General features: G+C 46.2%; 1 protein-coding gene across 6 annotated transcripts in view; it reads right to left on the minus strand.

The window, feature by feature from the left end:
• Positions 1-25,099, minus strand: part of MEE13 (myosin heavy chain-like protein) — a 93,887-nt gene extending 68,788 nt beyond the window's left edge. For 2 of the 6 annotated variants that reach the window (XM_086816745.1, XM_086816747.1), the window contains exons 1-2: positions 24,951-25,076; positions 24,383-24,741 (exon numbers count right to left, since the gene is read on the minus strand). The gene's annotated coding sequence lies outside the window, so the exon portion shown is untranslated. Of the gene's footprint in view, positions 1-24,382; positions 24,742-24,950 lie in introns of those variants that run through there. The other 4 variants (XM_086816744.1, XM_086816743.1, XM_086816746.1 and 1 more) reach the window with 4 other exon arrangements.
• Between the last annotated feature and the right edge of the window lie 986 nt (positions 25,100-26,085).

The following is a 26,085-nucleotide window of genomic DNA, read 5'->3' on the forward strand; positions in this document are numbered from 1 at the left end:
TCTTTTGTAGACGTTAATAACATGTTTCTTTCCTTTCTTTCTTCTCCTTTCGCCTACACCTCCTTCCTCTGTTTTCTGTTTATCTTTTGCCTTTAACTTGGCCTTCAATTGTTCATCCCTGTCCTCCTCATTTCTTGATAAGGGATTTGCCTTAAAACATCTTGGAAACTCACAGCATCGCACAGACCAAGTACTCATAAAACCACATCTGGCATGCAAAGGAGATCAAAGATTGACTGTGGCAGAAGCGTGACTAGTGTGATGATTTTACCTCAACAAAGTTGGCCAAAATCACTAAGGCAGCACTAATCAGCACACACATTAGAGTAAATTGCACAGCACTAATCAGCACACACAAAAACTGTAAGCAGCACTAAGGCAGCACTCACAAAACTGTACAGCAGCCAAAATCACTGAGGCAGCACTAATCAGCAGACACAAAACTGTACACAGCATGGTTCCAATGGCCTGTTGTCACCCTCCTCCCCATGCAAAGCATTTGCTTTATCAATAGAATTTAAGATAACTAGGGTTACAAACTGCCAATTGTTGCTGGACTCCTTACTGTGTGTGCACTCAATGGAGATTGGAGATCTGAGCACAATTGCTAGTGCCAAAAGATCCAGATCCACAAGCGAGATCACACAGCAGCACTGGCTAATGAGGTCACGACAGGCCAGACTCTCGCTAAAAACGCCTACATAGCAGTTTCCATCCTCGCAAGGTCATCCTCTTTCTATAAATGACAAGTGCATTGTGGCCTTACAGTAGGCTCTCATAAGAACACAACGGGTGGACCTCTGTATGTGCAAACTCCACCTCCGTGTGTTGAGTTCATATCTCATATGGATTGGGTTGGTTGTTACATGCAAATTATGTGGAAGCATTAATGATGGTTACAGTAGGCTCTCATAAGAACACAACGGGTGGACCTCTGTATGTGCAAACTCCACCTCCGTGTGTTGAGTTCATATCTCATATGGATTGGGTTGGTTGTTACATGCAAATTATGTGGAAGCATTAATGATGGTTACAGCATGTGTTAATTTCAGATTTGGAAGAGAGATGGAAAGAATGGAATTGAGGAGGAGAGGAAGTAGAGAATAGGGAGAGATAGCAACACCTGGTCAGGTCCAAATTACCCACTTAAGGGCCCCCTGCAATCGGTGTATTTGCTTACATTGCTGAAATGTTCAATGTACAAAATAGGTGTAACCAATAGGCTGATCTGCAGAAGTGCTCAAATCTGTTGTAGATCAGCATTGATTGTTCCGGGCTGACTGTGGGCACATGAATTGCACACCGAACTGTGCCGGGGTTGATGCCTATCAGGCTCCAAAATGCTGAATTTCAGATCTCTGCTGATTTGGGAGTGCTGCTTGCTTGAGATGATAGCCTCCTTACTTGGCTCCAGTGTTTTTCTCAATATATAGGGGATCCTTGCTCTAATTGGCTAGCCCTTAGTCCCACAACTGGTGAAAATTCAAAAAATTTGCTATGTAATGCTTTTAATGCTGCGTTTTCACATGTGGTGCTGAGCGGCCTGTTTTTTCATCATTTGGGCATGTGGATCTACACATTTGGCTGCCCAAAACACTGCCCATACTTTGTTTGCCTTGCCCTGTGTGTGCAAATGCTATTCCTTAGCTAGACAATTGGTAACCCTTTCTAGATTATCCAACACCCCCCTCCCTTTGGTCTAATAAGATATGCGGTACAACACATGACTTGATACTGCCTAGATATCAGCCTAGATGGCAATTGGCAACCTGTCCTTGTACAAGGCTCACAACTTGCACAATGCTTATCCAAAAGGTAATTGTGGGTGTACTTAGTCCAATTATGTTGTTATGTGCATACTTTAATCCGGATGCACATGGACATGCTTCCCACTCGCAGCCGCCTTTTAGGCAAGATCCTAGGGAAAGTATGGACCGATTCGGGCACATGTTTGGTGACCTTTTTGATCATGTTTTGTAACTTGAAAATAGATGGCCGACCTAAATCCAATTCGCCATAAGTTCCCTACGTAAAGGAATGTTTGTTAGACATCATCATCCCCTTGTTGCTGGCTTCCTTTGTGGTGTCCTATTTTAGCCTTTAGGGCTGACTTTGTTAGCTAGAGGGACTGGTCACCCCTCACATTATATTCCCATTTTTTCCCCATTTTATGGAGTCTTGCCTTTTTCCCTAGTCGTGAGAGAGCTGGTGGACTGCCCCTACTTTCACATATATATAGCCAAGCCATTCCTGTTAGAAGTCATCTCCTGTCCAGTTTTATACACCAGGGCCTTTGTTGTGGGTGTGCCTGCCCTTATCAGGTGTTTGATCATTTTTCCTCACTCCCCGTATTTTTTTCCCCTATTTTTCCCATTTTTTCTGTGGCTTGGGAGGCAGTCTAGTAGTGTGGCAGGTGGACCCAGAGCCTGGCCGACTGCATCTGTGACATGGCCAACTGCACTGTATGAGTCGTGGGACTCCTTTGCTGCTGGCCGACCTATTGTGATGCTGGCCGACTGTATTTATCAGTCGTGGAGGATTTCTGTGTCCAGTCGGCTGCCCTACAACAGGCCGACTGCTGATGTGGGGGCATATATATAGGCCCCCAGCCCCATACCACTTTTTGTATCATTTCTCGGGATCTTCTTGTGTATATAGAGCAGAGTTACACGCCTACATCTCTCTCTCTCTCTTGTGCTGTTTTTCTGCCTGCGTTTTTGCTCGTGTTCCCAGATTTGGTCATCATCTCCGCTGCGTATTCTGACATGGTATCAGAGCCTAGGCTCTAGATAGGTCTTGGGATTTGTGTGAGCAAGAGGGGGACTGTTTTTGTGGCTGATTGGTGGACTGTTTTGGGCTGATCAGGAAGAGGAGAAGCAAGAGGAAGGCGGGCTGATTTGCTGGACAGCCACTTGCAGGTTTTATTCCTTCTTTGTTCCCACCAACCCACCCTTTTCAGAGTACATCCCCGCTATGGCAGATCTGTTTGAGATGGCCGAGAGACATGTGAAGATCCCGACACTCCCCACATTCCCGGTGGACCGTCAGTTGGACGGGAGCAACTACGGCATATGGAAGGTTATGATGGAATCTGTTCTGGAGTCTTATGACCTCGCCGATTTCGTCGTTGTTGGTGTTCCACGGCCGGAAGTAGAGGAAGGGGAGTTACCATCAACCCGAAAGGACCGGGAGACCCAGACACAGATGTGGGATCGTGTCAACGCCAGGGTCCGTTCGTTTATTTTCCTCAACTGCACACCACAGGTAATCAATCATGTAAAGCATATGACGCTGGCCAGAGGTATATGGCAGCATTTGGCCTCACTTTACAACAGGGTATCGCCCATGAAGAGGATTTCCTTGGAAGTACAGATGCAGGTTATGAGCCCCACAAAGTCGTCGACGATGCGGGAGCATATTAACAAGCTGTAGGCTCTTCAACAGGAAGTTCTCCAGGCTGGGAAGGAGATATCGTCAGAGGACATGGCCATCACGTTGCTGTCACATTTGCTCTCTTCGTACTCAGCATTTTACTCGTCTTTGATTACCAGGCAAGCTCAGCACCATCACGTGGGAGGAGCTTGTGCCCATGGTCCTGGACCAGGAGGAACGATTCACGAACTCTCCTCAGGGTGGAGGTTCGGAGGCCTTTACTGGCCAACGGTCAAAAGGCCGTAACTCGGGCAAAGGGAAGGCTTCATCGGCGAAGTCTTTTGAGAAGAAGTCCGACGCTGACCGCGAGAAACTGAAGGCAGAGAGGACCTGTAATGTGTTGGGTTTTATGCTGTGTATGCACCCAGAGGAGTGCTAGTGATCATCAGTAGATTACTGGGGCACTTTTTACTTCAGTTAGTGGAGGTTTTTTCCCCCAGTTTAGCTCAGTTTCACTTATATGCAGTTTATAAGTGTTTTGGTCCACCCGGCACATTTATGGCCGGACATGTGAACACTTATCTTTAGGGTCACTATCATGTGGCTATTGTACTTCACTTTTTCATCAATCAAGCATACTGAAGTCGTGTTCTCTCTGCATCTTGGTTTCCACGCCTGCTTGAACTTGTGTAAATCCTAACCCTAACCCTTGAGTGCCTTCAATTGGTATCAGAGCATTGAAGCTGCTCTGCCCTGCCCGTACATTGCCAGTGTTGTGCGCCGTACTGAGGTCTCAGCATCTGCTGCCCGTACAGCATCCGTACACCTCTGCGCCGCCTTCAGTCACACGTGCGCACTATACTCGTCGCCTACAACTACTCGTCGCCTACAACTACTGTACTGCGCCGCCTTCTACCCGTACACCTGTGCGCCTTCAGCTACACATTCACCTGTGCGCCTGCTGCCCGTACACTTGCCTCCGTACCTGGCGACTGTACACACCTGGCGACTGTACAAACCTGCGCATTCTGTACCTGACGTGTACCTGCTCGCCCAACACAGAACTGTACCTGCCCATACAGTAAGCGCTCCCTGCACAGTACTTCCACCTACATCAGTCCTGTGAAGTACAGTCATCTGTACTTGCACTTTGGTGATCAGTACCTGCAGAAATACCACAAGCTACACAGTCATTCAGTGGTAAGCATTAAAATTCAGTTTTTGGGCATTTTTATTTTCTCTGTGAAAAATATACAGGCACAACAGGCAGATTTTCTAGCAAAGAACAATACAGGTTTTTTGCACAGTTTGGGTGCAGCAAATTTGGGCATTTTTGGGGCATTTTGGCATTGTGTACGCCATTTGCTGCTCTACTCAGTCATTGGTGCATTGAGCTGCACATTCAGAGGATTGAGAGTGCAGGCATATTTGGGTGAACTGTATTCAGTTGAGTACAGTTGTTATCAGGGTTTCTGCTATTGGGTTTTTTGGTAAACAGGTACAACATTGTGCGTAAAGCATAATGGCAAATCAACAGCAAAGTGATGTATTCACATATTTGTCTAAGGAAGACAAATTGGATGGCACGAACTACTCCTTGTGGAGTTTTATGCTGAAAAATGTGCTTGTGGCAAAAGGTCTTTGGGATTTTGTTAGTGGTGATGAACCATGTCCAGGTCCATTGGCTCCAGAGACTCCTCCCCAAGGGGGTGCTCGTGGACGAGGACAACAGGTACAGGCTCCAGGACAGCCATTGCCTGTTCAGAGAACAAATGCTCAAAAGACATGGGATGCCAGGGATGCACAAGCTTTGTCACTCATTGCATTGTCAGTACAGAGGTCCATTATACCTCATATTCGTTCAGCTGGCTCTTCACAGAATGCATGGGTGACTTTGGAGCAGATGTATGCTGCTCGTAATGAGGCTAGGATCTCATTTTTGAAAAGAGAACTGGAAAATCAGAAGATGAATGAAGGAGATGATATGTCTAGCCACTTGAACAAGCTGCAGGATTTGAGAGAGCAACTCATCAATGTGGATGAGATTATTCCTGAGACACAGCTTGTGTCCACCATCTTGCACGTTTTGCCAAGATCTTACTTGGCTTTTCATACCTCTTTGAACCTCAGCATGAGCAATGCTGTTGAACCCCTCAAGTATCAGGAACTTGTTGCTCTCTTACTACAAGAGGAGCAAATGAGGAAGAATATGAATATGAATACAAATGCTGAACAAGCATTTACTACAGGTCAAAAGGGGAAAGGAAAAACTCAGCCAAAGAGTGCAAATCAAAACTCAGGTGATGGTGGTTCTTCACAGGATACCAAGAAAAGTGATGGACAGCCCAAGAAGAAGGGCAAATGTCATTACTGTAAGAAGCCAGGTCACTACATCACTGAATGTAGGAAGAGGATTGCCAAAGAGAAGGCAAAGGAAGCTGGGATGTCTGTCAATGATGCTTCTAAAGCTCCTCCAGAGACTGCTTCTTTTGTTGAGGACAGGGATTACTGTTTTTATACATGCAGCTATGATGCCTCTTGGTCTTCACAGGCACTCAGTTTGACAGAGCATGCATGTACTTGGTATTTTGATAGTGGTGCCTCAAAGCATATCACATCTCGCAGGGATTTGTTTAGTCATGTTGGCCCTGCCCCTGTTGGCAAAACTGTTCAGTGTGCCAACAATGCTTCATATCCAGTTCGTGGCATTGGGGAGATTCAGCTCACAGCCATTGATGGCTCCATTCTCCGCATTACAGATGCCTTATATGTACCACGGATAAAGAAGAATTTGTTGTCCATTTCTTCTTTAGCACATTGTGGAATGCAAGTCCACTTTGATGATGATAAATGCATGGTCAGAGACAAAGCTAATGCCTTGACCTTGATGCTTACTGGTACACTATGTCATGGACTTTATCAGTTGGATGCATTTCAGCCAGTGGATCAGTCTGCTTATCATGCATTCACTCTTACTCCAGCTATGCTTGATGCGGAGTTATGGCATGCTCGCATGGGGCATGTAAATTTTGGTAGTCTTATGCTTATGCAGCGACATAACATGTTTACAGATCTACCTCTCATGGAGAAGCCTCCAGATCACATTTGTGAAGGATGTATTTTGGGAAAAATGCACAGGTTTTCCTTCCCACGTGATCAGGCTCTAAGAGCAACTGCAAAGTTGCAACTTATACGCAGTGATCTTTGTGGTCCCATGCAGACGAAGTCATTAGGTGGTTGCTTCTATTTTGCAACATTTATTGATGACTTCTCTCGTATATGCTGGGTCTATCCGTTGACACAGAAATCACAGGTATATGATGCATTTTTGGCCTTTGTAGCACTTGCTGAGACAGAGTCAGGATGCAAGGTGAAGACTCTCCGTTCTGACCGAGGGGGGGAATATATGTCACATATGCTAAATTCCTTTCTTGGGAGTAGAGGTATAAAACATCAGTATACTACTCCTTACACTCCACAGCAGAATGGGGTTGCAGAAAGGAAGAATCGGTCACTCATGGAGATGGCCAGATGTATGCTAAAGGCAAAAAGGCTACCACATATCTTTTGGGTGGAAGCAGTAATGTGTGCTTGTCATATTTTGAATCGATGTCCCACAAAGGCATTGGTTTCTATTACTCCTTTTGAGGCTTGGCATGGCCGCAAGCCTTCTGTATCGCATTTTCGTATCTTTGGGTGTCTTGCATATGCACACATACCCAAAGAGTTGAGGAGGAAGCTGGATGATAAAGCCACAAAATGCATTTTTGTTGGGTATAGCCGTGAGAGCAAGGGCTACAGGTTATATGACCCACTATCCAGGAAGATATTCATCAGTCGGGATGTGATTTTTGATGAAAAATCAGAAATATCCATGGCTGGTTATGAGGCAAATCAGGCTGAAAATGATGTGTTTGAAGGTCTACTACCCATGGAGTTTCATTCCACAGTTGGTGATCCAACTCATGAGGGTACAGGACAGCCAGCAAATGATGTAGGTGGTGCAGAAATTCAGCAGCCAAATGAGCCAGAAGCTGAACCAAATATGGGGCAGCAGGCACCACAGGTCAGACACATACCTAGATGGTATTTGAGGACATTACAGGACAGCCATTTAGAGGGTCCTCTTGCTGGTCGTACTCGTAGGGAAACAAGGACCAATGAGCATGCACACATCATGGATTTGAATCTGGTTATGGCAGCCAGTTTACAGGATGATGATGAGCCTGATTCATTTGTGGATGCACGAGATAATGTGCATTGGAACAAAGCCATGCAGGATGAGTTTGATTCTATTAAAAAGAATCAAACATAGGATTTGGTTGATCTGCCCAAAGGCAAGAAAGCAATTGGTACTAAGTGGGTCTATAAGTTGAAAAGACATGCAGATGGATCCATTGACAGGTACAAAGCCCGTCTAGTTGCAAAGGGCTATGCACAGAAGAAGGGCATTGATTATGAGGAGACATTTGCTCCTACATCCCGTATGTCGACACTTAGGTGTGTCATTGCATTGGCTGCACATCGTGGTTGGGTTGTTCACCAGTTGGACATAAAGACTGCATTTCTACATGGGGACCTCGAGGAGGAAGTTTATGTATTTCAGCCCATGGGATTTGCAGAACATGGTCATGAGGGGAAAGTTTGCAGGCTGAAAAAGGCCTTGTATGGTTTGAAACAAGCTCCACGAGCTTGGTATGCAAAAATAGATGCTTTTCTACTCACTCAGGGATTTGTGAACAGTCCATCAGAGGCCACTCTGTATGTAAAGAAAGAAGAGACAGATCTGCTGGTCATCAGTCTTTATGTGGATGATCTCTTGCTCATGGGATCAAATGATGACAAAATTGCAGCTTTTAAGGAGATACTGCAACAGACATTTGACATGTCTGACTTGGGCCTTGTACATTACTATTTGGGCATACAGTTTGTGCAGGATAACAGAGGCATTGGGTTGTTGCAATCACGTTATGTTACTAAACTTCTGGAGAAGTTTAAATTTCAGGATTGCAAGCCTATTAGTACTCCTATGGAGCCTGGGATGAAACTGTCACTACAAGATAACAGTGTTTCCTTTGATGCCACTACATATGCTCAGGCTGTTGGGTGCCTTATTTACTTGTGTAATACAAGGCCAGATATTCAGTATGCAGTCTCTCAGTTGAGCAGATTCATGCACAGCCCACGGTTGTCACATTGGCAAGCTGTGAAGCGTGTATTCCGTTATTTGCAGGGTACCTTGTCTCTTGGATTGCTTTATCCTGAGGGGGGTGACATGCAATTACACGCTTACAGTGATTCAGATTGGGCTGGTGATTTTGATACCAGACATTCCACTAGTGGGAATTGTTTCTTCCTTGGCTCTTCATGCATTTCTTGGCTAAGCAAGAAACAGACCACAGTGGCCACTTCGTCTTGTGAGGCAGAGTACAGAGCAGCCTACACTACTACTGTTGAGTGTGTTTGGCTGCATCGTCTCATGACTGATATGGATATTTCAGTGGAGGAGCCTACACCTATCTATACTGATAGTCAGAGTGCCATTGCTGTGGCCAGGAATCCTGTGTTTCATGCTCGCACGAAACACATTGAGATTCACTATCATTTTGTTCGGGAGAGACTCCAGGCAGGAGATATCAGTCTGATCTACTGTCCTACAGATCAGAATGTGGCAGACATCTTCACCAAGGCATTACCACATCCGAAATTTGAAGCATTCCGCAATGCTTTGAATTTGTTTCCTTTTGGTGGATGATGTACAGTGATCACATATCACTCCAGGGGGGTTTGTTGGGTTTTATGCTGTGTATGCACCCAGAGGAGTGCTAGTGATCATCAGTAGATTACTGGGGCACTTTTTACTTCAGTTAGTGGAGGTTTTTTCCCCCAGTTTAGCTCAGTTTCACTTATATGCAGTTTATAAGTGTTTTGGTCCACCCGGCACATTTATGGCCGGACATGTGAACACTTATCTTTAGGGTCAATATCATGTGGCTATTGTACTTCACTTTTTCATCAATCAAGCATACTGAAGTCGTGTTCTCTCTGCATCTTGGTTTCCACGCCTGCTTGAACTTGTGTAAACCCTAACCCTAACCCTTGAGTGCCTTCATAATGATTGTGGCAAGAAAGGCCACTACTGGAGGCAGTGTCCCAAGCGGAAGACCGAGAAGGGTGAAGACTTCTCAGCAGCAATCATGAAGACTCCGGCTTTTGTGCACCTGGAGGTGATGGACACCGATGCTTCATTTTCTTCAAGCAGGGAGGAGATTGGAGGACTCTCCGCAACGGATACTCGGGAGTGGATTCTCGATAGTGGTGCTTCCAGGCACATGACTCCTTCCCGTTTTGTTTACAGGATCTCTGCAGGCTTTCTGGTCATATTCTTACTGGGGATACGTCCACTATCCCAGTTCACAGTGAGGGCAGGATGGAGATAGTTCCCGATGGCAGAGGGGGGAAGCATTCCTCCCAGGTGTTGTACGTTCCGGCAGTTGGTTTTCATCTGTTGTCAGTGCATCAGGTTTGCAAGACTGGCGTACGGGTGGAGTTTGATGAGCATTTTGTTGCTCTCCGGGACAAAGCAACAGGCCAAGTGGTTTGGGAAGGTGGAGTGGAGAATGGAGTTTACAGGCTTTCAGCACTCTCTCTCCCAGGTCCTCAGGTTTGTGATGAGTGGCAGTCTGGTAATGGCCACTTAAGTGTGGATACGCTGCAGGTGCGGGCTTTCCGAGACCAGGTGGTGGATAGCTTGCCAGTAGATGGCAGCAGTTGGCAGGAACTTTCCAGTACTGATGTTGGTAGTTCTTGTGTTCGTGAGTCAGAGGAAGCTGAACAGGTCACTTATGCTCTGATGTCTCGTAGTGTTCGGGACATAGAACTTCCAGCTGTTGAGGATGTTCTTTCCACGGGGACCTTTCAGAAAGCCAGGCAGGGGGCAGGTGCTTACTTGCAGAAGGAGGTGGTTTCTCCAGGCTTTGTGGTTCCGGATTCAGAGGGGGTGGTTGACAGGTTTCATCAGGTTTCCAGGACTTGTTTGTGCACCGTAACAGGTGTTGATCCTTGTGAGCAGTGTGATGTCTCTGTGACTTTTTGCGTTTCCTGTGGTTTCTGCGGCATGCGAAGGATCATGGACTCTTGTACACAGGAGGGGGATTGATTGATGGAGTCCGACTCCACGGTTGGAGTGACTCGGGTTGGGGAGGAGATCCGGACACGAGGAGATCTACTTATGGCCCAGGAGCAGTTTTACGGAGCAACAGGAGGTTACATTGCAGGTTTGGGCTTCCACTAGAGGAACCCATGGTCATCCAAAGGCACTTTGTTCGTGAACAGATAGTTGCTGATGACATCTTGCTAGAGTTCTGTTCGACGGAGGACAGTACGGTGGACCTCTTCACGAAGTCGCTCTCTCAGGATTTGCTCAGGCGGCACCCCAGCTCCCAGTGGTTGGTTACACAGCCAGGAGCTGAGAGGGGGTGTTAGAAGTCATCTCCTGTTCAGTTTTATACACCAGGGCCTTTGTTGTGGGTGTGCCCGCCCTTATCAGGTGTTTTATCATTTTTCCTCACTCCCCGTATTTTTTTCCCCTATTTTTTCCATTTTTTCTGTGTTTTGGGAGGCAGTCTAGTAGTGGCACGTGGACCCAGAGCCTGGCCGACTGCACTGTATGAGTCGTGGGACTCCTCTGCTGCTGGCCGACCTATTGTGATGCTGGCCGACTGTATTTATCAGTCGTGGAGGATTTCTGTGTCCAGTCGGCTGCCCTACAACAGGCCGACTGCTGATGTGGGGGCATATATATAGGCCCCCAGCCCCATACCACTTTTTGCATCATTTCTCGGGATCTTCTTGTGTATATAGAGCAGAGTTACACGCCTACATCTCTCTCTCTCTCTTGTGCTGTTTTCCTGCCTGCGTTTTTGCTCGTGTTCCCAGATTTGGTCATCATCTCCGCTGCGTATTCTGACAATTCCCTCCTCAGACTAGACTTGGGTATTTGCCTCTTGCATGCCTTAGTGCCTCTGCATATTGGCTTGCTGTAGTCCCTCACATACGAGGTCTTCTTCCCCTCTTGCTCGGGACTTGTTTTCTTGTTTGGTGATATTGAGAGCAGGTATACGCCTATGTTTTCTCTCCATCTCTCTCTCTCGCTCTCTCCTGTGTTTCCACTTTCCCATCTTCTGTTGTGCATTCTATCATGGTATCAAAGCGTCGGCGACTTGCAGTGTTTGTTGCTCCCTCCTCTCTCTCCTGCATTTTTTCTCAGTTCTGCTGCTGCTGGTCGGTCTGCCCTCTTCCAGGCACTTCACCACTACAGATTTGTGGTCAATCTTCGTCAGACTTGACCCCTGGAACTCCTGTACAGCTATCGGCCTGCTCTATTTCAAGGCAGCAGCACTGTTTGTGCTGCATTTCTTCATCTACAGGTTGTTTGCAGCAGTCGGTTTGCCAATTGGTTGATTAGAGGCTTTGTGGTACCTTTCACTTCTGCGTTTCCAGATTCTGCCCTATCTACTGCCCCTTTTCACCTCTGCGTTTTCAGATTTGCAGCCTTGTTTTGCTGCGTTTTCTGGATTTTACTCGCTGGTAGGCTACTTTTTTCTTCCCGCTGTCTGGCCTCATCTTCTCGTCTTTGTTGTTCCATCTCAAAGAAAAGACAAATGAAGTCAAGGGTAGCTGGTGGAGTGGGTTTTGCTGCAGTTCCCTCCAAGAGATGGAGACGCTCCATAAGAAGGTGGTTCTAAGCTCTGAGTAGAGCTATGGTATCTGGTGGTGGTGGAAGAAGATGGTCTCCTTCGAGGGAGACATCTTCCTGATGGTGTGTACTCTCCTCTGTAGACATTTCGCTCAAGTCGGTGGTCGTGCCGGAGCGAAGTTTGACCATCCAAGGATGCTCTCACGCTAGGATGCGGTGTGTGAGGACAAGCTAAATCTGATACCAATGTAACATGCAACGGAACTATGCGTAGATAAAGGATCCTATCTCACAAAGTCTCACACCGCCTTCTGTATCCTGAGTTTCGTGATTCAAACTTTAAGAAATAGAGAGCGCGAGAGAGAGAGAGAGAGAGAGAGAGAGAGAGAGAGAGAGAGAGAGAGAGAGAGAAATGAAATGAAATGAAATGTTATATTAACATCTTCAAAAGGCCAAAGTGACCTATGATACAAAAGTTACAACCATGTGACATCTGATACACTGTTGGAAAAGAAAAGAAAGAACTGAAGGTAAGTATCTAGCCCCACAATACATCAGTAGGGGGCATCCGGAAGTAGCAACTAGGGAGAGTGGGAAGCTAATGCTACTAGTCAAAATGGGGTACATGAGTACATGGATACATGAATACATGAATATGAGGGAGTACAAAAGTGACAGTGAGTACAACAGTATATGGCTGGAGTCGTAATCATCCTAGGAGCTCTAGCATGGGTCTCTACCGGATGGCTTGGATATCTGCCATAGTGAGATGCCTGGTCGGACGAGCCCGATGCCTCACAATGATGCTCTAAATCCTCCGGTGTAGGCACCGTCCCCAATGTGAGGATCCGCGAACCCTCCGGCGTCTAGATCTGCCCAACTGGATAGCTCTCTCAACTAGAGTCCCACGGGGTGCCCACTGCTGGGCTGTCGGCTGTGTGCCCTCCCGGGTAGTCCCTCTAAAGAAGTCAGTAATCTGTCTCTGTGTGGACTCCCTACCAGTCAGGCGTCTGCTCCTGATAATGGACTCTCTGAGCCTGCGGAACTCCAGGAGATAAAAACCCAAGCATCGCTAATCACAATAGTCCATGACTCTAGCCAGTGGTCCAAATCCCTCTCTGAAAAGGCAATGGTAGCGCCCTCGAATCTCATAATATGCTGTGCAGCGACAGATGTAGTGCTCCTCCGTCTCTGGCTCTATCCAACAAATCTGACAAATTCTGTCCCCTGGAGGTATGCCTCTAAATCTGCCTGTCTCCATCTCTAACTAATGTGAAGAGGTACGGATCTGCCCAATGGCACACCTCAATCCATGAGACAGATGGGTATCCATGTAGCTCGGTCTAAGTATAAAGCCATCCTCAGTGGTGCGGAGAAGATGGTCTCTATAGAAAGCCATCTTCGTCCCCAACTCCTGTGAGGGCTCTAGCCATGTCCTCCTAGTGTCAAACTGAATGAGGTCCTATCTGATGACTCTACTAATCTCAGAATGTGTCAAGGTGAGAGAGGGTGCCTCCAGAGACTATTGGAAGGGTGGAAGTCTGTCTAAACTGAACCCGTGGAGCTCAAACTAGGATGCTATCTGCACATACCAACATGAAGTGTCTCCCTCCATGGCTAGCTGATGAGAGGACTCTAAAGCAAGTCGTGCATACCGGTGTCGGGGAAGCTCCCAGGTGCTATGAATGAAGGACACTGATCTAGCAAGAGCCTCGACTACGATCGGTGGTGCTCCCATCTCGGCTCTAATAATCTCATGGGGTAGCGAGGCCTTAGCCCGAATCATCTTGGAGATCATGGACACAAGTGGTCTCTCCATCGATCTCCATCCATCGTATGTGCATCCTGATCGACTGTGACGATCTAGGCTAGGCCCCCAGATTTGTACTCCATACAGCATAGTCGATGTGACCAGCGTGTCAAAAAGCCACAGCTTAGTGCGTGGCTCCTGAAACTGTACCTGTGAGCACATCCTCTCTAGACCTCCTAGTGCTGCATATCCTCTAGTCAATCTGGCCTCTGCTGCCCCCCTCATGGAAAATGTGGGCCCAGTGAACACCACTCCAAGATATGTGTATGAGTCAACATACTCCACTGTCTCCTGCCCATATGTGAAAATACTCCATTGTCTCCTGCCCATATGTGAAAATAGGCGCTGATCTCCAAACCGACTGAGCTGTAGTGTTAAACACCATAACCTTGGTCTTACCAAGGTTAACTGAGAGCCCACTGTCATGTGCATAAGCATGTAAAGTATCCAAGTGCCTCTGCATACCCTCTGGTGAGTCTGCTATAAGCACAATATCATCAGCATATAACAGTAGAGGTATCCAAGTGCCAGCCAACCGGGCTCCTCTGTCCCCTCGTGTCCCAATATAATCAAAGATCTCATCAATGTATAGTCAAAATAGAGTCGGAGAGAGCGGGCAGCCCTGTTTCACCCCTATAGTGGAGTGTACTAGCTGGGAAAGACCCTCTTAAGTCCGCACCTGCCCAACTACTGTCTCATAAAGTGCCATAATACCCCAAATGAGCTCACATGGAAACCCCAAGTCTTGCAGCCTGCGCATCAGTCTAGCTCTGGGCACTGTGTCAAAGGCCTTGCGGAAATCCACAAAGCCACAGTAGATCCTCCTCCCATGTGCTCTGCCCTCCTCAATGATAGCCTTGAGGGTAAAGATATGATCCAAAGTAGAGAATGTCCCTGAGCTCGGACCCCTTGTCTCTCTGCCCATCTGCTCAACTCCTGCTCAAGAATAGAGGCATATAGCTTGGCCAGGAGTGACCAATCATAATGGTGCGGTAGTTAGTCGGCAGGCTCGGATCTCCAGACTTGGGTACCGGCACAATCGTGGAAGTACTCCAAGTCCCAGGAAACCCCTCACACATGGCTCTATTAAACATGAGAGCTAGCAAGTCTACAATCATATCTCCAGCATGTATGAAATGCTCGGCTACAATGCCCTCATGATCCTGTGCCCTCCCTGTATGCAATCTGTTGATGGCCCTCCTCACCATCTCTGCTTTGCTCTGGAGGGTTCGGTAGTGGTGGCTGCTCTGGTACTGTGTAGAGGGAGGCTGCATACTCGCCCCATGTATCTGGAGAGGTAATGGCCGGAGGCGGGGGGTGCTCTCTAAGCAATCTCCAGGCCTCCCCAGAATCCTGACTCAAAAACAACGGATAGATGTCTCTCTCCAGTAGAGCTAAGAATGCTCTCTTCTTCCGCCGAATGAGGGATCGGAAGATGATGCGTGACTGTCCAGTGTCTATATGTAGTAAAACACCTGTGGCCACCTCTCTCTGTAGCCGGGCTCTGAGCTCCCTACAGTCATCATCATACCAACTATTCTGGCGCATGCTCCCAGGACGTGGTCGTACTGTGGGTTGCGTGTGTGGGAAGGCCGTCGCTGCAGCTGTATGTAAAGCCTCTGTCAGGATCTATGTGAGCTCTGCTAATGGCCTCTGTGGATCCTCTGTACTCAACAAGCTGTAGATCTCTGCGGTGTATACTCCATCACTCTCTCTACAGAAGGTATATCTCGGGTGATAGGAGGACTGCCCAACCTGGCGGGTACTGTAGTGGAAATCCACCGTAAAGGAGAGAAGTGCATGATCCACCGTAACTCCCATGGGCCTGGGGACAATCGCAAAATCCTCGATACTCGGGATGAAGGTTGGCGAGGCTAAAACATAATCCACTGTGCTGGCCCCATGTCTGTGTGGAAAGCAAGTAAAGCCACTGGCAAGTGGATACCTCTCTAGGCCATTTAAAATGGCCAGCCCATGTGCAGTCCCCATCTCCAAGAGGTATCTCCCATACTCAGTACACTCCACCTCATCCTGTGATCTCCGGGTCAAACACATCTCCTCCACATCTATCTCTCTCCACATCTCCTCCTAAGTGTCAAAGAAGGAGGTCTGGTACTGAGCCGTTCGAGCATTAAAGTCCCCAAGTATGATAACATCTCCCTCCCTGGAGAACTCCCATATGTCCTCATCTAGAATCATATATGGAGATTGCCCCTTGGGCGCTGCATAATGAGATGTGCTGGGTGGAAAGTAACATATAGCAATGTATAGGGATCTACCCTCATCTGCCCTCACTCTGACCCACATGTACCTCGCACTCTCATCACGGCGCATAACATAAATGAGTGGCTGAAGCTCCTCTCTAAAAAGAACTGCAACTCCTCCAGATCCGCGACCACCATGCTTCAAACGAGCCTCCTGTCTACAAGTCGTCTCCCATCTGTATCCCGCCACTCTCGGTAATGTGCTGCCTGGGGCCTGATGTGTCTCCGAGTAGAAGATGATGTCCCTATCTCTGAAGCTGTCCTCTAAAGGCCCCCACATCTAGTCTCAATGCTCCGTTGCAGTTCCATACTGCAAGTCTCAGACTGGTCCCATAGGTCTCGCACCGTCAGGTGGTGCGTCTCTCTAGTAGCACCACTCTGCCTCCTCTGTAAAATGCTAGCTTCCCTTTTTCTCTGGCTGCCCTAATCTCCGGCATGCACTCCCTCATATGTGCTAGCTGTGCCAAGGTAAGGTCATCTCCTAAAAAGATGCCCGTTTTCTTAAGACGGAGCGCTTGGCCAAGAAATCCTTCTTGGCCTCCAAGGTGGGAAAGCGTAAAATGAGAGCTCTCTCCTTCGAGCTCTCTCGTCCATTCTTGTCTTTCTTGCCCACTCTCCAAGCCCCCGTGTGTGTAGGCCTCGAAATGCCCATGTGTGTGTATAAATCTTTGGCTTCCTCCTCTACATTGTCACCGTCCTTAAGACCCGTGATCCACACATAAAGTTCCCTTGTCTTTCTTCTTTGTTCCTCCTCAATGGTTAGGTTGATAATCTTCGAGGTAGATGTGCTTTCGGCCTCCTTGTTCTTACCTTTCTTGACCACTTCTATCCATTTCTCCATTTCATCTACTTGCTTTTGCGTCTTCGTGAGCACCTCCACCCACGAGGAGGTCTCCCAGGCCTTCTTTTCTTCTCCCTCTTGAAGTGTTCTCACTTGGGCCTTGATGGTGTTCAGCTCCTCCATCATGACGGGCTGAATTTCACCTTCCTCGAGCTTATGTTGAGCATGTGCTTCTTCTATCTCCTTCTTGAGATTTGCAATCTCTGCATCTTGGGCTGCTATCCGCGCTTCAAGCTTCTTGACTTTGTCAACAAGGCTCCGGTTGACCATATTAATTGCATTGTCCGTCTCTTTCTTGTGTTGTTGGATGGCTGCCTTGATCAGGTCTTCAATGTCGATCCTCTCCATCTTGTCTTGGGCTGAAAAAGACTGGTTTTGGGTTAAAAATTAATTAACCCTTGGCCATAGGAAGAGCTCTGTGCGTGTCTGCAGCGCTTCCCACAGAGAGAGAGGCCAGAGGGGGCTGTTGCGAAGAGAGAGAAAGATAGGCAGCAAGCGGGAGAGAGAGAGAGAGAGAGAGAGAGAGAGAGTGAGTGGTGGGAGGGGGCTACAAGGAGAGAGAGAGATATGGCCGAGTCCTTTTGGGGCGAGCAGAGAGAAGCGAAGAGCATGTGGGGGCGGAGTGAGAGAAGCGAAGCGAAGAGAGAGAAGCGAACAGAGAGAAGCGAGCAAACAGAGAGAAGCGAAGAGATAGGGGGAGTTGGTGGAGGGTGGAGTCAACCAGCTGGGGGGCGCACAGCAATCATGCAGCAGTCGCACGGTGGGCAGCGAGCAGGAAGGGAGCGGTGGCTACACGGGAGGCGGAAGGGTCAGGCGAAGCGAAGGAGGGGGGTCAGCGAGGAGGGAGGCGGTGAAGGAGGGGAAGGCGGGAGGCAGCCGAGAAGGAGGCGAAGTGAAGGAGAGAAGCGGGCGAAGAGAGAGAGAGAGAGAGAGAGAGAGAGAGAGAGGGGTACACAACATTGGGCCCCAATTACCCACTGAAGGAGTATTTGCTTTATTTCTTTGAGGAGAATAACTACAAGACTAACTTTGAGACTGTAGATGAGCCAAATTAAGACTTCAAAAGACCAAGAGTAGGGCTGACTACACACTGCTGTAGAAGCACCAATAATAACCAATCTCGATGCCAATGCACTCTTCCAAGGGGCTGTAGGAGGACTGCAAACTGAGGCTAAGAGAAGAGGCTGAATTGGGGACTGTTCTATGGCGGTGAGATGCTGAAAATGCAAGCGATGGCTGGCTGAATATGCAGGCTGAGATGTGTTGTGTTTTCTGCAAGGAAGGAGTAGAGGGATGATGCGCTTCAGCCTGGATGTTGATCGCTAGATGACTCAATTGCAGAATGCTTGAATGAATGAATGCTAGAATGCAACGCTAGGTATTTATAATTTTATATGTAAGAATAGGGCTGGTCAGCTGGCTGAGACAGGTCGGCTGGTTTACTACTGCTACGCGACTTGCTAAATGAGTTAATAATGCTGAATATAATGCTTATAATGCTGATTGGGCTATAATGCTATGGCTCAAGGTTATAAAGGCTAAGGGAACGGTCACATGCACATGAGATGAACAATTCTCTTCAAATGGGTTGAGGGACTTGAGTGACCGACTGACTGACACTCTATGGCTGAGGAAAGACCTACGTAGTAGCTTGTGCCTGACATATCCCGGACTAGCTTACAATGGGGCCACGGCATACGACAAAATCATATCCTAAAGGGTCCTACTGTTGTACAATGATGCACTGATGATGAGCCATCTTGTCGCCATGCAGTATAGTGCAAAGTGCATGTGATTTATCTAGATTCATCAACAAAAAATGTTGCATGCACGGAAGCCTTGATGTACTGATCCACAACCCTAAGCTGATTAAGAACAAGATACAGAATAAACATGATTAAGACAAAGGAGAGAGAAGAAGAGAGAGATAGTTGGTGTCAGGTTTTCTTGTATTTTATATGGTACAAAAGATGACTTTATGTCTGTACATGGTTGGGCCCTTGGCCAGCCCCGGAGGGGTGACCTCTAGCCCCCTTCTACGTGCTAACTGATGAATGCTACTTCTGTAATGCTGAATGACTTGATTGTTATATATAATGTTGAGGTACAGGTCCACCAAGAAGACTACTATCGGCCTGCTGCTTGGACAAGAGATAGGCATTAAATGCCATAAATTGCTGTGTTTGCTTCCCTTCTACCCACACCTGATGGCCTGCACCCTGGCAGCTTGGTCGCCTCCTACCTAGGCTGCCAGCTGAGATCTGTTGTGGCTGCCCAAACAGGTCATCCAGACCCTCATGATGCTGATAATGATGATGATGTTGCTACTGATGATGCTGGTACTATGCTTACGCTGATGGTGCTAATGCTGATGCTGATGATAGTAAGACTCCTTCTGCTAATGATGCCCTAAATGCTTTCCTAATCAAGGATTATGAAGTACCTGCTGAGGATTAGTCATGGCACGGGTGTGCACATGACATCCCCTCTTGCTAAACTTGATGACAGGGTGGACACTCTGTTATCCTTCCTCCTTGGACTTCTAACTTTGACCTGCTACTTCTAACTCTAACTTTGACTTTGATATTTTTGTTTGAACACCTTCCACTTCTGATCTCCACTTCCAAGTCTTGCTAAAGACCTGAGCATCTGTTCCACTGTTGTCCCCATGCCTGCTATCCCCTTCCCTTAACACAACGGTGGGTCACCTGATCATGGCTATTGCTAGGCCTTTGGAATTGATCTAAGAGCTTAATGATGTACTCGTTCTGAGTACATACTCTCAGGGAATGCTTTTCCTATTGCAAACCACTCCATCTGCTACCCTGTTGCATTCTTCTGCTGGATCAGTGCACCTCCTTGAGACTTATGCTTAGTGGCTGAGCCTGAATGCTCTGATACCAATGTTGTATGCGCGGAAGCCTTGTTGAACTGATCCACAGTCCTAAGCATGATTAAGAACAAGATGCAGAATAAACATGATTAAGACAAAGGAGAGAGAAGAAGAGAGAGATAGTTGGTGTCAAGTTTTCTTGTATTTTATATAGTACAAAAAGGTGACATAATGTCTGTACATGGTTGGGCCCTTGGCCAGCCCTGAAATGGTGACCTCTAACCCCCCTCCTACATGCTAACTGATGAATGCTACTTCTGTAATGCTGAATGACTGAAAATGATGCATTTTGCCTATATATTACGCTGAGGTACAGGTCGGCCAGCAAGACAGTTGTCAGCCTGCTGCTTGGACAAGAAATAGGCATTAAATGCCATAAATTGCTAGGCTTATATTTCCCTTCTGCCCACACCTGATGGCCTACACCCTGGCGCTTGGCCTTCTGCTGTGCCTAGACCACCTGCTGGCTACCGCAACTGAGTTCTGTTGGCTGCCGACAAGTCATCCAAACCCTCATGATGATGATGTTGCTGCTAGTGATGCTGACGATGATGATGATGATCATCATCATCATGCTACTGATGATGATGGTACTGATGCTTACGCTAATGGTGCTAATACTGATGCTGATGATGGTAAGACTCCCATTGCTAATGATGCCCTAAATGCTGTCCTAATCAAGGATTATGAAGTTCCTCCTGAGGATTAGCCATGGCAAACTATGTGAATAACTCTCGATAGATATAGGCAACTGGATCACACATCTGTCCGAGATCTGTCCATGCCCCACTGCCAGGTTCACATGATAGACACTTGGACGGGTCTCCACTCCCAATTTCTACACCAATTTGGCATTAATAAAATTGTGAGTGCTACCTGGATCAAATATGATGTGTAAAATTTTTCCCAATGCTAATCCATACATGCGTATGAGATCATTGGGTCTGAAAAGTACCATGTGAAAATTACAATCCATGCAAGAACTATGATCAAGAACTGTGTTATGAATGAAAGTAATCTTAGGATCACCTGTAATCTTAGTCAAGTGAGCTCCCTTAGGCTTTTGCTTTTTCTGGGCTTGCAAGCAACTCTCTTTTCAATGGCCTGTCTGGCCACAAGTAAAGCACCGGCCCTCCCAAATGTTCTAGAGACTCTACTCACTCCTCTGAGTCTTCTTGGAATTCGGTTGACCTGAAGTCTGGGTTTGATTCTGAGTCATGGAAGCCTTCACAAACCTAAACTTTTCTTTACATTTGAAATTTGGTCTAGAGTTGCATGAGCTCTTCTACTTCTGAGAAACATTATTTTTACACTTGCCGACAAGTGTCTCTTCGAAGATTTTTGTCCCTATCCCTTGGGTCCATATTCCCCAAGCATGCTACTAAATTCTTGAAGGCATGGCTCTAATGCCATGTACGTGTTCAAATCATCACTCCAGGAAGGATTTGTAGATATCTGTCATGGAAAGTGGTGTGTGAACACTCCAAGATGGCACTTTTTCCCTCACTAGGAGGTTTTTTCTCCCGTGCACAAGAACACCCTCTTATTTCACTTAGAGTGTGTGCTTATCTTTGTACTTGTTTTTTGGTACTCACTTCAAGGAAATCTAATTGAGTTGTGTGCCATCTCTCCCTCACAACTTTTGTATACTCTATATTGTGTACTCCTCCTCCTAATCCTAACACAGGTCCAACAAGAGCCCGTCCGGACTAACAAGAATGTGAGGGAGAGGGAGAGCTTGAGTTCCTTGCAAGCGAACACACACACAAGAGAGAGCTTGAGTTCCTTGCAAGCGAACACACACACAAGAGAGAGAGATGGATGGCTGAATTTTCTTCTATCTTCTTCTCTTCTCTACAACCATATAACTAAAAGATAAGAGTGCATACATAAAGAGACAGTACTCTCCTACAATAACATACAACGGTTAGTCCATAGTGTGAACCCAACTATATGAGCTGGCGCTATAACTATGCCATAACTCTAGTACTCCAAAGTGGCTATCACACAGTCTGTCATCCACTGGCAACATATCAACCATGATCTCACCAACCATGCCAGTGGTATAAGTGCAAATGTTATCACCCACGGGAGTCATCAATGTCCGCCGTAGCACTAGTTAAGCTCAATATCTCAACACGGACTCACCCCCGAGCTAGAGGCCATAGCTACATGCTGGGCCCTGTTCCAAACAGAATGAGACTAGGTGTCCCATACCGCCTAGCCACACCCCGCGGGTGTCCTCGCACCGAAAATATATATATATATATATATATATATATATATATATATATATAAAGAGAGAGAGAGAGAGAGAGAGAGCATACACAATACTCTCAATGGGGTCCCAACTACCCACTTAAGGGCCCCCCCTTGTCACATGCACTCTGCACTGTAGTGCATGGTGACAAGCTAGCAACATTGTATCAGTATTAGTACCATTCAGGATGATATTTGTCGTACGCCGTGCTCCCATTGTAATCCTCAGTCCAGGATAAGTCAGGCATGAGCTACATAGGTCATTCTCAGCCATAGCAAGTCAGTCTATCAGTCCAAGTCCCTTAACCCACTTGAAGAGACGCATTCATGCATGTAGAGTCAGTAGAAACCTTACGGTTTGCATTAGAAAGCATTCTGCATATTGCACATCATTCATTCATGGCATCTAGACCATTGCAGAAACCCCAGATATCATCTAGTATTTATCAGGATATTTGCTGGTATTTTTCCCATCATTTTCAGCATTTTATACATCTTTTATGCATTTATTGTGGACATGAGCAATCGGCCAGCTCTGTAGCCAGCCGACTGGCTCCTTTGGTCCATATAAATAGATCAGCATCATATTCATTCATTCATTCAATATATTCAGCATAAGCATTCGAGCGCTTGGCATCTTCAGCACAAGGAGCATAAGTGATTGCAGTTTCAGCCACCATCCCTCAGCGTTTGTCTCCTACAACCCTAGGTGCCTCAAACGCATGAGCATTCAGCACTTCTACATCAGCAAATCGCATCAGTTCAGCATTCAGCCAACAGTTCACCTTGCGTTTTCTGCATCCATACAGTCTTCAGCATTCATCATCTCATCGTTTTGCTCCAACCACTTGGTGAAGGTAAAACGCAGCATTCATAAGCATTTACAGCATTCATACTCAGTCTAGAACAGTCCCAAACAGCCCCTCTCTCAGCCTCAGCTTTGCATTCCCTTCTCATTCCATTGGGAAGAGTGCATAGGCTTGATATTGGACATCTTTGGTGCTTCTACAGCAGTGTCCAGTTCAGCCCAACACTTGGTCTTCAGAGGTCTTGCGTTTGGCTTATCGTCAATCTCTTTAAAGATAATAAAGCAAATACTATCTCGGTAACGGGATAGGGTGCCCTTCAGTGGGTAATTCGGGACCCCATACGGTGTACAGTTCTCATCTCTCTCTCATATCTCTTTAAAGTTTGAAGTCATTAAAGTCGATTGCTAAACTCGCGAAACTCAGGATACAGAAGACGGTGTGAGCATTTGTGTGACAGGACCCTCCAATACGAATACTTCCGTTGCATGTTACACCCCTACAAAGAGAGTATTTGCTTGCATTGTTGCAACTGAATGAGTACAATGAATGAGGTGAATCTACCTGACTGTAGATTGACCTAAAATTAGGGTTTCCCAAAGACTCGCCCTTCTTTCTTGACATTTTCCTGTTCTAATAGAGGGTTGAAAAACGATGATAACTTGAAGATTACCTACATTTTCCTATTCTCATAGAGGGTTGAAAAACAATGATACCTCCAGATGCTCACATTTTCCTTCACTGGCTTGCCCGGGGGCTCTAAAGTACACGCATATGCTTGAGATGACTGCAGATGATTATGCAAGCCACGTATATATACTAGTTATAGGTGCTGGTTGGCCAGCTTTTACAGGCTGACATGAGACTTTTGGACAAAATATTCAGTAACTGCCATTTTTCTCCTTTTTATGTGGCGCCTTCCTATGTCTAGCCCTTTGCACCTTTGTGTTTGGGTAAATGGGCACCCACTAGGTGCCTATGGATTGTCCACATCTTGCCCATGATCCCATAAATGCATCGTTGGCCAAATAATACCTTGCTAGTGTCTTGGGACGGAGTCGCACACACATAGACACTAGATTCCAAATGAGCTTTCTGGGCACCCAACCATGGGTCTAATGAATGCCTGGAACCCATGTACAACATTTACAGCTTGCAAGTGGGTTACATATGACCTTCCGTCACTCATGGGACTCCTAGACCTAGATGGTGCCAGTTCGTGGACAAGGGCTCACAACATGCATCAAAAGGTATCCTAAGTGTGCTGATTACGCAGAATATGCACGTGGCACCCTAGTACAACAGGTGCGTGTGACAGCCTCAGCTTTTTCCTATGCACTTTTACATGGCTTAGCACTTTCTACTTCTTACCGGAGCCTTTTCAACCTTCTGTGCATGTTAAAATAACAAATTTAGATTTTTTGCTCCCAATCCCATACTTGATTCAACATTGTGAGGGCATTCCATATGATTCGAATGATAGAACAGCCATGGAAGCAGTAGCGTTGTGTGGAAAGAAGCTCACGAAGAAACCCAGCTTGTTGTTGTGTTTACTGTTGTCAAGTTGCATCCAATTTTGATTGCTGTAAAGCTAATTGTGCTCGATATATTGTTGTCAAGCTAATTCTGCTCGATATATTGCTGTCAAGTTGCATCCAATTTTGATTGTTGTAAAGCTAATTATGCTCAATATATTGCATCAATGGCTGTTCAGTTTTGCAAACAACTTATGAATCAGTGTTTCCACCAATGGCAAGCATCAGTACTGCACAGGATTGGGCTCTTGGTGAAACCGTAGCTGGTAAACAGACAAACCAAAGAAAACGTCTCTCTCTCTCTCTCTCTCTCTCTCTCTCTCTCTCACACACACACATCTCACACACACAGAGACACACACACACACAGACACACACGCGCGCGCGCGCGCGCGCACACACACGCACGTCAACCATCAACTACAAACAGCATAAAGTGTTTGAAGTAACTACTTGTACAAAAGAACCTTACATGATGTTGTGCGTGCAGTCGCTCGGCAATACACTTCGTCTCGTCGTCTGCAAATGGTTTCTTTGGGCGCGATGCATATGCGATTTGTGCTTCAGTGAAGTTTGTGTTGTATGGAAGGAAGTATGCGTCACTTTCTAAAAAAATAAAGTGGTGCTTGGAGTGAATGAGACTACATAAACCCAAACTAAGGGTTAATTAATAGGGCGCCCAATTACTACTTTTTTTTAATACACTCTTAATCGTAATATATACTATGAAGGTCTAGAGCTTGGGATTCAAAATGTAGTATGAAAATGAAATGTATGACTTTTTATTTTTTTACTGCATGGAGAAGATACATGTCTCGCTTGCCTCTTTTGGCCTTTGGAGAGGAGTCGGGTTTTTGGTTCGATCAAATCGGGTTTTTGGTTCAATCAAACCACCTTGTGGTCCGAGGGATCTGACTGTGGAGGAAATTCTATGTCTTAACATGGAGGAAATTATATGAATTTTTTACAATTTTTGTTTTGAAATTTTTTCCATTTAACACTGCACTTATTGTTTATTTAAGTATGGTCATTGTTCACAATAAGAAGTCAAGTCATCAAAAGCAAAGCAAGGGTGAAGGTATATGCTACAATTTTTGTTTTGGAAAATGTTTATTGTAGATGTGTAAGTCTACAATAAAAACGCAACACAGTGGTAGGACACTCGTTTGCAAATGGGTGGTTGCAACTTGCTTTCCATTTTAGTCATCATATATGTATAATTTTATAAACCCCTCTTCAAAAGAAGGCATAAATCAATTAAAAATGACTTCATCTTCCCATCACTTTTAAAGGCCAAACATGCACGTCAAAAACAACCCTACAGTCTCCCCTCATGAAAATGGTGTTTTTGGCTATATAAGGGAGTATTTTGTAAACTCTAAGAGAGTATCACAAGCGTGGCACATGGCCCTCGTATCTTGTTTAAAACTAGTGACCATGGGCATGTCATGCCCATGATAATTGAGAGTGTTCACAAGCCATCCTTGCGAGATAACCCAAAAATGAAATATAGCATGGCAATTTGTATGCCCATCACTAAGTGTCGCTGCCTTAGATATATAACTAGTCCCAACACTTAAATTGTAAACTGTAATAATTTGAAATTA

This window comes from Cibotium barometz, chromosome 22 (assembly GCF_041138505.1).
Source record: "Cibotium barometz isolate CiBa-2024 chromosome 22, ASM4113850v1, whole genome shotgun sequence".
NCBI lineage: Eukaryota > Viridiplantae > Streptophyta > Polypodiopsida > Cyatheales > Cibotiaceae > Cibotium > Cibotium barometz.